General features: G+C 34.3%; 1 pseudogene across 1 annotated transcript in view; it reads right to left on the bottom strand.

The window, feature by feature from the left end:
* Window positions 1–15,919, bottom strand: part of LOC309591649 (sorting nexin-29-like) — a 129,986-nt pseudogene that overhangs the window by 67,984 nt on the left and 46,083 nt on the right. The window contains exons 13-15 of the transcript in view: window positions 14,548–14,654; window positions 3,086–3,202; window positions 221–276 (exon numbers count right to left, since the gene is read on the bottom strand). The product of the transcript in view is annotated as a sorting nexin-29-like (transcript). The remainder of the gene's footprint in view (window positions 1–220; window positions 277–3,085; window positions 3,203–14,547; window positions 14,655–15,919) is intronic.

Genomic DNA, 15,919 nt, shown 5'->3' with positions numbered 1-15,919 from the left:
AGAATCCTCATAAATCTAAACTCCTTGCATTCCACATTATTAAAAATTACACTAGGGCATGGATTGGGCAGCTCTCCATACTTTTAAACAATGAACACCACAGCTGAGAATTCAGTTATTGGAAATAATATAGGAAAAGCAAATTGTTGAATCTGTTTGCTTATTCTTCTTTCCCATAAAGACAGTATGAAGAGAAAAATATGTGTATTATCAAACTTACATTTCAAAATCTGACAAACTCTGATCTTCAGATGTTTGACTCAAATCTCCAGGGACCTATATTTACAAAACAGAAATAATTCCCACACACTGGTAATTATGCTTTCTATTAAGAAAGCATAATATTATAAGGAAATTACAATTCAACATTCAATTTTTTAAATGCCAATAAAAACTATTACTGAGAAACAATAAAAGAAAAATAAACAACTGTACAACAGGATTATGAACATATCACCCTTGCGAGTTCTTCATGTTAGAATTTGCTGTAGTTTTATAAAGAAACAAATTGGGGTTTGTAAAAGCATGTAATTTCAAAAGGTATAGAAAACCCAGAAAAAAAAAGAAAAAAAGGATCATTATTAGGCCTTTATAAAGATAGTATGCTAAAACAAAATACATTGTGTATATAAACAATTTATGGGAAGAGATGAAGCATATGAAACCTAGCAATCACTTTCTTTTACAACCAACATTCCATTAAGAGACACATGATCATTTTATTTTAGCTGTGTTCTTACAAAACATTATATAGCTACAAAAGTTCATAAAGATGGCAATGATGGACTAACACATGCAGAATCAAAAGAAGTAGCAGTTATGAGAAAACAAGATTGAAAGAGCATTTAGAACTGAAACAGCAATAGCTTTTTACTTTACTTTAAAGCTAGTTAAACATAAAAGGATATCTTCTTGCCTTTAAATACTGTAAAATCTAATGCATAACCCAGAATAGTTAGTGTGTTTTGATGACGAAAAACAGCTAGTTGTGAACTTCCATAGACAGCTTCTACATTAGTTAAATATTGGTTCAGTGTATCTCTATAATGTATGTTGCATGCATATTACTGTTTTTCAGAATATTTGCTGCCTAAGAAACTTAAATATATATTATTGCTTATTGTAAAGCAATATATATTTATTTATTGCAAAGCAATATAAAATTTCAAAGGGGACTAAAGAAAATCTACTTCCCAGATGTTTTGACAGACCAGCTCAAGACCTGCCAATATACAAGAAAAAACTGAATTTTCCTTTCCCAAGATAAAAGGGATATGGCTCAACAAATAGTAAGCCTTTCCTGCCAGAGAAAGGAAAAGAGGAAAAGAATTGTGCAGAGCCAAGACAGCTCCAGGGCATATATACAGGGCATATATATGGAGTCCTGAACACCTCTGCTGCCCTTTTTTGGAGGAATGAGGTGGGAAGGGCCAGTATGACTTCTCTTTCAATTACCACCATCAGTTGTTGTCTGTTCACGCTCCAGTCCACCCTTGAGTAGCAGCACACAGTCTGGCTTTCCAGGGCTCTTATGCCAGAGAACAGGCATTCTTCTATCTTGCCTACAACCTGCACCATCTCTGCCTATATCTGAAGTGGCAAATCCTAACACTGGATATATACAGTTATTTTTATTAACTTCAGTAAAAGCGTTGCATAAAAACCTCAAAAACAGAGTGTGGGCTTTGAAAATAAGAAAAAGGATAACATTAATGAGTTCCAGTGCTTGCACATCTATGTTGAAACAGATTGATTACTGATTTTGGGGTGGTGATTGAAGTGTTGTTCATTGTAATGAAAAACACAGTGATGGAGACATTACATACATTACATTCCTCATACCCTTGAAAGCACATACTTTTTGTTTTAATATTCCTCTGTTGCAGAAGTTCTGAAACCCAATAACTAGAAATTTGGAAAGATCATTGTGAACAATTTATTTACAAATTACAGCCATTAAAATTGATTATCAGCACTAAAAGGAAAGGAGAAGACAGTGAAGAATCATGGAAGCTATATTTAAAACAAACTAAATTATATACTATTTTAATAACAAAATGTCAAGAACTTGGCTGATATTTTCAAACAAGTCAAAGGGGGATCAAATATTCATATCCCACAATTTCTGGCAGTTGCACACTTTACCAACTTCGAAAGTTCTAATTAAAGTCTGCTAAGTAACATATAGGCTATCAGCACAGAGTTTTGTTTACTAGTATAGAATTAAAATGTATCCACTTCTTAGGATAATGCAAAAGTGTTTCAGACTGTTTAAATCCACAGTTTCATTTTGGACAACAGCAACTCATAACAACTAGCATTTATCTAGCCCTTAAAAATATAATACCACTGCCACTTCTTAAAAAGTTTTAGGAACAAGGTTTCTCTTGGTATCTGATACATTAAAATATAGTATCACCATCTAACTACTGGATTAGGATATGGAGATACATGGTTAAAACCAAAATCTCTTAACAAGGACATCATGCCCAAAATCTCCAAGTAAGAAAGTACAGCTATAATATGCATGTGATTACCATTGGTCATTTCTTAACACAATAGTGTGATTGTTTCCATCTAAAAGGCTGAAAATTATAGGTGAAATCCTGCTTCACTAATGCACACAGAACTGTCATCAGCCACTTTACATAAATGTTATGATAAAACAGGCATGAATGCTTTCAGTGCAAACAAAAATGTAAGGAGCAATACCACATAATCATATGAACAAAAACTATCAAATTTGCCTCCCTCAAAAGATGGACAACTATTAGGAACATTCTTGACTCCTCCTGTTTCCTCCCTGTTCATTTTCAAATTTCAACCCAATCTTTTCTTTTAACACAAAAAGCCAAAGTGAAGCAATAGTTGGTAGAAAACCATTTTATTGTCTGAATATATCTATTTTACATTCAATTCTACTAAAGAGAATCAAACACTATAAAAAATACCAAGTAAAGTGTTCTTGACAGATGTGTTATTAGCTGTTATTTCTTATAAGCTAATATATATTTTATTTTATCTGAGTAATGGTTTTGAGCTCATTCTAGAGTGGTATTCTACATTGTAATAAACAAACACTTACTGGCCCTCTCAAATCAATTAGTTCTTGTCTCATCTGGGACACAAAAGCTTCTTTAGCCATCAGAGCACGGTGCAGCCTCTCATTGAATTCACTCAGATCCCCATGCATTTCAACTACCTGAAAAACAAAGCCAAGAGATAATTGTGTTCTAAACTGAAAAAAAAACTCCACACTATGTGATTTCTTACATGTATATCAACTTTTATTTATATTTTTTATTTTACTATACTCCCCAAGCAGTGTATCTCATTGCTAATGCATTAGTTTGAACTGATCATTAAGAACAGTAACTGTTATAAAAATTCTGACTCATGCCTTGAAATGTAGGTTTTGATATTGAATTCAATGGGACAAAATACAACTCTATATCCAATTTTATTCCTATCAGGGGAGATCCTATGGCAACTGATTCTAATAAAACACCTATTAACTTTTGTTCTCAGTTTAATTCTCTGATGAATACAGCACTCAACATTTGCAAACTAATCACAATATTTTGAACTGGGAATAATGCAAAATGCACAAACTGCATTAAACTTTGTCAATAATTCATAAGTAATACATTCTGCACTCCTACTTTGAGTTTTAATAGGATTGGAGCTAGAAGTCCACTCTTCCCAGGCACATCTTTCAGGGGTCAAAGGAGCATAAGTACCACAGTTATGCTCTGGCACAAGTTGTTGTGCATAGGTAAGTAGTGTGGCCTCAAGCGTGGCCTCTTTGGACACAAAGTCTGGCTGTGTCTGTGCTCTCCATTTTTGAGTCAAAGTGTCAAGAAAGTACCAATTGATGCAGGATGTTTATGAAAGTGAACAGGGCTAGATGAATGACAAGGATGAAAAGTATACCAATTTACAGAGCAAACTGTGTTTAAGTTGGTTCCCTGCCAAGAGAAGCAAGAAACAATAAAACTAAAATCAAGGTTAAAGATGATATTGAGCTCTTGAATTTTTCTTACACAGAAGCGTAAACCTACAGCTTAAGGGGGAAGAACTCCAAAAGGATAAGAGTTCCCAAACACCAAAAGTCTAAGTAGTAGAAGGAACGTGTTATCCTCAAGAGAATGTGATGGGGAAACTAGAAGAAACAGGGAGCAAGGCTAAAAGAGACTTAAAATCTGTATTCAGCAAGATTTTTAGCTACTCCTACCTGAACCATTATCCTATAAGACTGAATGAAAGTTTCAATTATATTGCATGACCTGTCAGTACATAATATACCTGGCAAGGGAGTTGTCTTGAACTGATAATGCAACTTGTAGCCTTCAAGCAAAGAAATTTGAGCCAAAGAGGGTTTGTAGCATTATTTTCAGAAAAGACTCTTCAGAAAACCCCACTGTTAGAAGTTTCCAAGTGAAGCTCCCTATATGACTTCTGTATTAAAGAAAAGGAATACTGATGAGGGCCACTATCAGAGGTGGAGCACCAGACAAGCAGTCCCAGGGCAGAGCAAGAAAAGTTACAATTTTAAGAGGAGTAGTTAGCTGAAAACAGAAGCAGTGACTGGTTGGCCGCTCTAGCGGGCATAGCAGGCTACCACAACAATACTGTTAAACGTTTTTCAGGTTATGACAACTCTTGAAATGCCTCCTCATATAGCCATCCAAAGCTAGGAGAATAGTAGAGGCAATGGGGTAACATTATGAAAGCACAGCTGAGTAAGATGAATATCAATCCACTACCTTCAACGATAGCACGGGGACTTGGACTATTGCCAAATCTCTTAAGCGTTCATAGTTTCCCTTCTGGAGGCAGTTCACTACTACCTATGAATTTCATGTTTTCCTTTTCTTGAATTACCACTCTGCCTTTTCCCTCTCCCCAGGGAAGTTCCCCAAGATAAAGCAGTTTAATTCAATTTGTTTAGTTTAGTGCTTGCTTTTCATTTAGTGCTTTGTTCCAGACAACCTGTATCCTTCACATAATCAAAGCAAACAGAAAAAACAGCTTCAATTTGACAAGCCAGGAGCTGACATCATTGCTTAAAAATAAAAAATAAAAATTATACCTGAGTTGAACTTCAAGTATTCTTTTCCAATTTCTTTTTATATTAGAGCGAGTCCTTCAAATCCAGTAATCCATCAGTGTGGCATATACGCAAAAAAGAGCTAAACTAAGCCCAGATATGATTTGTCTAGACTGATATCATTAATTCTGAATTTACAAACTATTCTGAAATGGTCAGCAAATTACAAGCTAAAAAACAGTAACAGTAATTGAACTAACAACAAACTTTCCTTGTAATGGGACTATCAGGAAGTACAAAAGCTAAAGATTTCACAGAGTGATTATTTAAATCCAAATAGGCAAATATTTTTATTTGTTTGCCTGATTATGTAAGCGGTTTTAGATTAATATTGATGCTTTATCTTACACATCACAATACAAAAAGCTTGCAACATGTCTGAGTTACCATTTAGTTTCACTCCTCACTTTCTGAAGTGCAAATGTTTAACATAGTATTAATATACTTTCAACAATCAATTTTTTTCATTATTATTTATAGTGTACTAAAGCAGCTTTAATTTACCGCTTTTGGTTTTGTTCTTGTCAAGCATTTCTGTTGCACTTAGTCCCACTAGAAAAACAAACTTCCCAGCCTCCTAATTAGACTCTTTTCTGGCTCCTCCTGATAAAAATCAAAACATTAGGAATTCCATGTTATCAATTAATGACACTGTGTACTCATATCTCAATTTTTCATTCATCATCACTCTTGATAAAAAAGGTTCTTTGACTTCAAACACTTGTTAGTAATGAGTAAGCTCATTTTGTGAAAACAAAAGATACCTAAATCCATATGAACTTCTGCGTTATGACTAACGTAGTAGGTGCCACTTAGCAGGCAGTTTTGCTTCATAAATTACAAACATTTATGCACCAAACAAAATTGCCAACTTTACTAGATAAAGTAATAATATAATGTCATTAACTCTGGATAAATTATTTTCCATACTAGCTTAACCACTCATTCCAATTCAAAGTGAGTGGTGTAATATTTAAGAATATCATAAGTCCCTCTCTGATTCAGGTTAATCTTAGCAGGTCATTGTTAATTACAGAGAGCCTGGACTGAGAGGCAGAACTCCCTTGTATTTCGCATACAAAAAGATGCAGTATGCTACTAGTTGCAAATGCACAGAGAAAAACTGTAGTGCTGATAGCTGGTTGATTGGTTATCAAAAGCAATATACAAATTTATGAATGGACGCAAAACTCCGTAGTTTACATATTTGAAATAATGTTTGATTTTTCAGTGCCTGTCTCTATCAGAAGAACAAAATCCAAACTATCTGATTTAATAACTGACTGTTTTCTCTCCCTCTAATTTGGATGTCCTTCAAATAACTTTCTACTTGCAGACTCAATTAATATGTAAATTCAACAGCTCTCTCAAAACACTGGAAGTAATACAAAAACTTATAAGTGTCCCTAGCAAAGTTAAATAATAAGAAAATTTAACAGCAAATAAAACAGCAAATCACTTGTTATATATTATCAAAAGGACAAATTGGCAGGTATGTTACCTGTGAAAATCACTTTTATTAGTAATTAAGTTACTTCAGTACTTTTTCTTGTCAAAGAAAAATGTTATTGTCATCATAGAAAACCAAAAGGAGCAATGAGATATACTTCTGAACAGCAATACTAATTTAGGTTCCTCTAATTTTTCCTGCATCAAGGTCTGTTAAAAACAATAAAGAGGTCTTGTTATAATTATATCCTTTCAGTTATATTTTATGTCAGTGCATCTTCCTTTATTCATTCCACACTGAAGCTTAAGCAATAATTTTCCCTACTGGGACTTTAATCATCTTCACAGTTGTTTTTCTCCATGACAATATGTTTAAAACAGAAAATTAAAGTACAAATGAGCTAAGTTTCCCTTGGTCAGATGATCATTTAGATTTGGTCCTGGTCATATTAGAAAGCATGCTTGCAAGAGCCCAATCCTTATCACAAAGGGGTAGTGATGCTAGCATATTTAGACTCCACACTAACAGAACTCTAAAAACCTGTTGTCAAAAGAAAATCTAAGTCTACTCCTGCTGCCTGACAGCACTGCAGCTATACTGTCCAGTATGACCACATTTAAGAGCCGTCTCCAGAAAAATGACAAATGTAAACACCACTTAATGTTCCACAGCAAAGGACTAAGCTGTTAAAACATGCTAGGAAAGTTTCACTAGGCATATGAATAATACAATCATCTGTCTTAGAAGGACATGTGCAACCAGAAAAATCAATAAGGTTTTTTAAAAGGGTGTTTTAGTGGAACTCAGATTTTTTAATATAATTTGCAGCTAAAATTCATAAAAGCTTTTGCACAAGCCACATCTGAATTAATGACTTTTTATAAGGTATAGGCTTCCTCTCCCCCCCCCCCCCCCAATTGTCACAAAATGCAAAACAACGCATTTCCTAAGAAACTCTAGATTGAACTGGAAGTTGCTTCCTTTTGCTCTCCGTGGATGCAAGGGTGTATTTTTCCCATGAGAAGATGCCTTTTTTCAAAAATTAACATTTTTCTACGTTTTTCCCTAACAGAAATAAAGCCAAAGGTCTTCAAAAAAGAGGAAATATCCTACTAAATATCAATAATTTTGTTTATCTACAAGTGAAAAAACAGTAAAATTCAAAATGGCAGACAGTTCAGACAAATCTATTGATATAGCCATAAAATGCTTAGTCATTGCTTTCTTTTTCAAAACTTCCATTTTGTATTCTTGACATTTCCACCTGCAAGCAAGTTATTTAGTTCAAGGCAGACTGAAAGATCCATTGAGGAATAGGGTTGGGTTTAGGGGTTTTTTTATTTTGTTTTGTGGTGTGGGGTTTTGTTTGTTTACTATAGGTACATAAGGTAAGGACAAGTCACAGTTCTTCAAAAGCAACAAGAAGAAAATAAGCTGTAGCTATCAACTCAAAATACATTGGGAACTGTGCACATTAGATGAACTACATATTAATGCCTGCAATATTTCACAGTCTTTGTCAATTGTGTACAGTACTACCAGTGTTTACAGAGATTAATCCTGACATACAAAAGGGCACTAACACATCGAACAGGAAAAACAGCGCTCTGGCAAGACCTGTGCCTGGCCAGGGAAAATGAAAGTAACCAGCAAAAGCAAAATCAGATACACAGGATAATGAGTTTAATAAGAGGAATAAAATAAGTGTTAATAAGAGGGATAAAAATTAGCATGTCTCTAGCTGCTGCATCCTTCTAGGTACCCTCATAGCAAAAGCCAAAGCCCAAGATGAAAGATCTAAACAAGAAAGATCTAAACAAATCTCTGAACACCACCATTATTATCTTTCCCTAGATCCTTTTAACTTCTCATTTCACACCTGGAGGAAGGTTTCACCTCATCTGCTGTGCTGAGATAGCTACTCTGAATTGCAACTCATTATCCCTTTACTAGGCTTATCTTCATGAGCTAACACAAAATACTTTGAATGTACAACCAGCATTCATAAGGATAATCTGACATAAGCAATGAAGTACAGAGACACGGTTACTATCAGGAGACCACTTTTCATAAACATTCCATAGCCCACCTCCAAGAAAACAAGACTTGGAACTAAATTAATGTTATTATTGGATACTAAAAATCATGGACTCATGATTTCACATGCCACAAAACATTATCTAGTGTAAATCACTTTGATGATTCAGATTTTTTCTAAAAAAAAATCTTGACAGACTAATTTTTACCTAGCAGGCTTTACACTACACCAGAACTGTCCTCCCATAACTTGCACAGATCCAACAAAAACACAGACTGGCACAAGTTTTATATTTTATATTTTAACCACAATTGCATTTGTGTAGCTCCATACGTAATCCAAACCAACTGGTGAGCTCAGCTGACTTGACAGTGTACAGATCCAGTATTCATTAATGACTGTGAAACCACAAAAGCATAACAGAAGTGTTCCTTTTCTCACTCATCACAGTTTTCTCATTGTTAGCCCCCATATGGCATGTTTGGACTGCAACAATAAAAAGACTTCCCACACCATCAGTCACACCTTTTGGGCCCCAGTAGTCCCTCCTGGGAGAGGACTGCTTAAAGTCACATTAATCTGTGGTTTCACTATTCCACAGATACTAATTTGCTGTCACTTATGCTTTTGCTAGTAACTCTCTGTTCCTAAGCTGCTAAACTTCCTTTTTTCCTTTAAATCATGATAGATTAACATAGTTAGGTAACATATGCAGCAGTTGTTGCCATCCTGTAGATGCACCTTGGTGTTTCCTGTGTCCAGGGTTTTACAATAAGGAAATCTTCAGCAGTGATCACAAAATACTGCTGCTCTTCACGTTCATTCATTTCCATCTACACTATGTGCAGGACTGTCAATCAGATGAATGAAAATACCTCGAAAATATTTTTTAAGCCAACCCAGGTTCCCAAACCAGTTTGCACCATGGACATAGAAACTACTGTTCCATTACAACTGTGGGGTAGGTGCCCTGTGATATAGAAGCAGAATTCAAGCAATAGATTGGCTGCTTAAATTGATATATCCATCAAAGATGCAACATAAACCATAGCATATGTTTAACCTGAAGAACTTTATCTGTGTTTTCCCCAAGTACGTGACTTGATATAATAAAAGATACTAGCTCTTCCTGAAATCTTGCCTTGATAACAGTTACCTGTAACAGTTAAAATACAGTAAGATAAGAAATAGCCATAGTTCACCATAAATGCTACACTGTTTTTTCCTTGAAGAACTTGCAGAAAAGACAGCTTAACACTTACCACAGTTATTTACCATTAACTGAATATAAACAGCAGTGACTCAGAAATAAGTTTATTTGTAAAGAAAATAAAAAAACCTGACCAGTGTGCACACTAACAAATGGATCACTGATTAAGTGCATGGTGATTCATGGGTGCATCATTCTTGCCTCAGAAAAGAAAACTGTTCATCTTACTGAGGCAGGACTAGTCTGTCAATGAGAGAGATGCTATACACATCATTCAGAGAACTATACATTATATTACAAGAGTTGCACAAAAAATAGTTCTTGCTAGTTCACTTCTAGTACTATTGGACTTAGTAGCTTAAACTGTGCATTGCGCACCCTTGAGAGTGAACAGCTTATCTAAATTCCTTTTTTTTTATTTGGACATAAATTCTTACTGAGAAAATAAATATACACATATATAAAAGCATATTTCACAATTCTTGTGAAATAAGACAAATTCTTTTAAGAACCGCAAAAAAGTCTACCCTTGTGCCAAAGTGCACTGGTCAGATCAAATTACCTCTCACTGTATTTCAGTAATAGTTTAACTGACAAAAGCTACAGAAGGGCTTGTGATTCCACAGAAAAGTGCTGACCAATTTACTAATTTAAGATATTTCATTACTCCATTAAAAAAAAAAAAAAAATCATTGACAGGTCAAATGTTTAAAAGTGTTTAAAAAAGGCACCTACCCAACTACACCAAAACTTGCCATAATTTGTTCTTTTTGTGTAATTGCTGGCTCAATAAAACCCCAAACCAAATCAAACAAACAAAAAACCCAGTACAGCTTGAAGTCATTTGAGCACTTTGAAATTAAATTGAGGAGATTAATATTAAAAATCTATAAGGCAGTTTGAGTAAAAATAATCAGTAGCATGTTTTTGAGGCCTCAGGATGCAACTGGCCGATGAATTACTTGTTCAACAAAAAGGAACAGAAAGCATGAAAATTCATGAAGTGAAACTCTCCAGAATGGTGAAAGCTTGGCTTAAAATCCAAAATTACCTTTCTAGATACTGTTTCAAATGTTTGAAACAATTCAGCTTTTCAGAAGAGCTGCATAATTTGTCAGGAATTTAAAAAACATTAAACTTAACCTTTTTGACAGATGTCAGATCTCACGAATATCTAATATTCAGAAATAAACTCTCAACTCTAATCTACTGAGTGTACTTATTTGAACAAAGTGATTCACATCTTGAGTTCACGTGATCGGCATATGCACCTTCCATGTCAGAAAAACAGTTTCCCAGCCTCACATACCAAATGCTCAGAGGTCAATTTGTCAGGCATAAAAATACAAAAGTAGACCTACCACATAGAAAGTTAAGTCTATGAGCTTTAGGAAAAGGTACAAGAGTATTTTCAAGTTCATTAAAAGGAAAACTGCAGGTTTCTATGTAACTTTACTTTAAAAACTGAGCAATTTGTAGTTAATTTACATAGAAAAATTCCGACTCATGGAAATGTTTCTTGTACAGGCTTCTACAAAGAAAGCCTTAGAGAGTTGGAAAGGATTTTTTTTTTAACTGTTTGGTTTGTCTCCAACATTCCTGTAGAATAAGTGTTTCTGCAGAACAATAAGGGATTAATATATTGTGATACAAGTTTCAGTACATCAAAAGCCTGTCATTCCAGCAGAGGAGCTAGTATCCTCATTCCCTAGTCCAACAGGAACAGTCTACGCCAAGAAACTGAAAATTCAATGTAATTTATTGAGTCTTCAACAGAGCTCTCTCATAAGACAACTTAGTACATCACGAGCATAACCTATGATTTAACTTTGATGAAATGCAGGTTAAAGTCCACCAATAAAATCACTCTTAAATACAGTACAAAATTATCAAAGGCTGAAACTGTGAAGAAAGTTGAAGTCACGTTCTCTCTAATTAGGTATGCTTACTAGTTCATTACTGGTCTACAGCCACAAAGAGAAAGAATAGACCAATTGGAAACAATGTTACAGAAAACAATCTGACCACAGGTCTTTTAAAGATGTACAAATAGCCCAATTGTTTTAGGTTTTTTGTTTGGTTTGCTTCATTTTAAATCCTTAGGAATATCAGGTCTGACATGTTAGTAATTCTTTATTTTGAGCTTAGTTGCAATACAAACTATGAAGAGTTCGTCCCTCCCTCAGTGTGTAACACAAGAAAACTTCTGGTATTGTTATTCTGACAAACCTTATGTAAGCAGGACAAAGCAAATGAAATATATTTTTACCTTACGCACAGCAAGCTTATGCTAACAATGCATAGCAATGGCCCAAAACATATCTTACGATGATTTTAAACACACTTTATTATTCATGGCTTGAGAGTTGTATAAATTGACCTACTTTCTCTTCTAAAACAAAATAGCATTCTAGTCCCAAAGCATATTGACAAGAGGAAACAGCCTCAAGCTGCGCCAGGGGAAGTTTAGGTTGGATATTAGGAAAAACTTCTTCACTAAAAGGGTAGTCAGGCACTGGAACAGGCTGCCCAGGGAAGTGGTTGAGTCTCCATCCCTGGAGGTATTTAAAAGAAGGGTAGACGTGGTGCTTGAGGACATGGTTTAGTGGTGGACTTGGCAGTGCTAGGTTAACGGTTGGACTCGATGATCTTAAGGGTCTTTTCCAACCTTAACGATTCTATGATTCTATATGACATTGGAAACCATATGGGAATTGCTAGAGGTATCCAAAGACCTATCAGTATCCCAACAAGCTTCAAATTGGGGGTTTAGAAGAAATTGTGGTAACTGTTTCACTACTATTTCTAAGGAAAGCCACCATTAAAAAAATTATGCAGAATTTTTACAAAAATTTCTCTAACACTGTTTTAGGCATAACATTCAATAAAAAGTTTCTTTAAGATTCTTTGCTCCTTCAGAATTTTTAATTGCAACATTTCTTTATCCACTTGGTTAAATCAACTAATTTACAGATCATAATTAAAGAACTTTGATAAATACAAACTTTTTTACAAATATGATAAGAAACGGAAAAATTCTTCAATATATTATTACGAACAAAATCATTTCCAATGGAAAAAAAAGAAAAAAATTCTCTAATTACTCAGCAGAACAATTCTTTTTATTCTCTTGACAGCTAGTCATTTCTCTGTGGGGAGACTTCAATATCCTGATCAGCTACCAAGAAATTCAAGGGAATCTTTGTCTTCAGTTGAAATAGTCTACTAGGCACAAAATAACAGTTACTAAAACTGCTTAAGTCTGAACATTTTTCAGACCCAATTCTAGTTGAATGGAACTGCCAGAACAGCATTCAAGAGTGATTTCTATCCTAGTTCTCAGTCTGGAACACAACACAGTCTAATCTTTGAAAATAAGACTTCACATCTTTCATTTCTGGAGAGAAAAAGGAGTAATGACTTTTGGTAAATGCATCTGGATTGTTACAGGGGTTACATCCTATTCTGAGTATGTGAAGATATTGTTACAGACTAGTAAGTGAGACTCAGATGCAGACTTCCGCTTCTGGATGTGATTTGCAACAAGGTTTTCCAGTGGTTACATCCACTGCTGTGTCATCACTGCTCCTGCTAACACTGTCTTGCACAAACTCAGAAGTGTTAGCAACAAATTCCTGAACATGCAGAACAAACTTAGTAGAAATAAAGAGGATGCTTGTAAAGCTGAAAGATGTTTTACCTGTGTTCTTAATTAAGATATGCTTTTGACAGGTACAGAACAGAGGAAAGGAGTCAGAAGACCCAAACCAAAGGTATGCATTAAGGAGAGAATTAGTTTCACATGGTCCTATGAGAAAAGGATAACCGAGTATGAATGTTTTAGAAGACCTGTATTAATCTCTTTGATGCACGACCTGCATTTTTAGTCATCTTCATGTTAATCAGTTAATACCAGTATCCAATTTCAGAGTATTTTGGGCAAAAGAAAGACATAGAGAATTGTTTTACTTTTTATAAAAATGTTCATTTAATATTTAATAGGAGATATGGGTATTAGATATTAAATTTCATTACTTTTGTCTGGAAAATCATCTGTATTTAAATTTAGGATGAAACCCTAATCTATCTTTTTTTTTTTTCTTTAATGAATTTTACATTAGTCTTAAAAGTGAATCTTGCATTAAGAACTTTTTCGAACATGGTCATATCAACAGAACTAGTCGCTTCCATCACCTGTTTCCATACTGCAGTATTCAGTAAGCTACATGATAAAGCAATACAAAAATGAAACTTTTTGGCAATCAGAAAACAGTATGAAAGCACAGAAAAAGCTACAGATTTCAGTATGTCCTCATTTTAAAGCTCAACTGACAAAACAGCAATGCCTGTAATTATGTACTGTAACTTACACAATACCTGAAACCTATTGTCTGTGATGCTTTCAACTTCGCCACCATCAGTTATAACCTTAAGGAACTTGTTTATTTATTAAAACCTTCTTTTTAATATCAAAGAATAAATGTGTACCCCTGTTAGGAAAAGTATTTTTAATTACCTGAATTGCTTTAAATATGCTTTGAAGTTGAATGAACAAATTTGTATTTTAACCACAGAAGCCTGAAAATTAAATCTTTCATTTTTTTCTTTTTAAAGCAAAAATCAGACTTGTCTTTTACACTAATGGGGAAAAAATAACAACTGAGGAAAGAAACTATTTACAGCTTCAAATGTTGTGTTACAATTATGATTCCATAAAATTTGTGCAGTACAAACTTTACCTCAATCAATTTTCTTTCATAAGAGCTGGCTAGTTCCTCATTGTTTTCTACTTGCTTGTGCTCTGGAACAGTAAATTCACCATCAGTGCTCCAAACATTTGGCAGAACGAAAACAAAGAGATACCTCAAATTAAAATGTTAAATTGCATAAACATCTAAGACAAGCTGTTTAGAAGTAATAGCTCTAAAAGAAACAGTTATTAGAGGTATCAAAATAGGATGTAATATTAAACAGCATTACAAGTACTAAAATACAAATGCTGCAGGGAGTTTTCCTGTGAGCAGTATTTAGACAGGTACTCTCAACAGGAAAAAATGCAAACTAAAAGCATTTGGCTGTTCTGTGACTACAGCTATCGAATATATGTAGGTAGTAACTGCAATTCCTATCCAAAACCTTTGAAAACTAAGCCTATGCTTCTCTTTTAAGTATTTTTTCCACTTCTCTTCCAAAATATCATTTCATATTACTTGCACAGACTACTTACATATCATAGAAATTACAGAAAATAGGGCTGAGAATGGACATCCCATACTTCATCTAGTATTTCATGTTTTTGCATAAAGCAGAATCAGCTGTAGTTATTTCATTCCTGACAGTTAATTGTCTAATTTATTCCTACAAACCTCCAATAATGGAGATTTCATGCTTCCCTGCACAATCTATTTAAATTTAAGTATTCTTCTCAGAAAGGTTTTCTTGATAGCTAATCAAACTTTCCTCACCTGCCATTTAAGCCCATTACTTCTTTTCTTATCCACAGTGAATGAACAGTACAGTTTATTCTATTCCTGTTCCTAGCTATCATTTATGTATTTGATGTTCACTTTAAGGCCTATTCTAAGTAAGTCTCCTCTTCTCCTAGTTACATAAAGTCTAATTCAACTTTTCCTCACAGATCATGAATTTCTAAAAAAACTGGTTAGCACAAATAAACAAGCCCTAATAAAAGAGAGGCTTAACAAATGCTTTCATCATTTTTCAAAATCTAAATGATATATACAACCACTGTAAAGTAGATAGAAGACACCATAATTCATCTGACTAAATACTCTTGAGCCTGAGAACTTATTTTTGCTTCAAGGAAGAATATATACATTCAGAAGATTATTATTATTTTAAGTGAATTTTGAAAGCTATTTTAAGAGCTATTTCTTGTAAATCTTACTTGAAGTTCTTCAGCCAGAAACTTCTAAGATCAGCATGTTCATAAATTTAATATTATTGTATCTAAGCAGGTTTGAAAAATGGTACGCATCAACTCCTGCTGATGGCTGAGAAATCAGGATGGTCATTTATTAAATATTTAAATACCAGTATCAAACTGCTCAGTCTACAGCAGCGATCACTCATTTTAAAAGCTGGTATGAT

The sequence above is a fragment of the Platalea leucorodia genome (assembly GCF_965183815.1).
Source record: "Platalea leucorodia genome assembly, chromosome: 5".
NCBI lineage: Eukaryota > Metazoa > Chordata > Aves > Pelecaniformes > Threskiornithidae > Platalea > Platalea leucorodia.
Note: the sequence above shows the minus strand (reverse complement) of the source record. Positions and strands in the feature narration are given on the sequence as shown.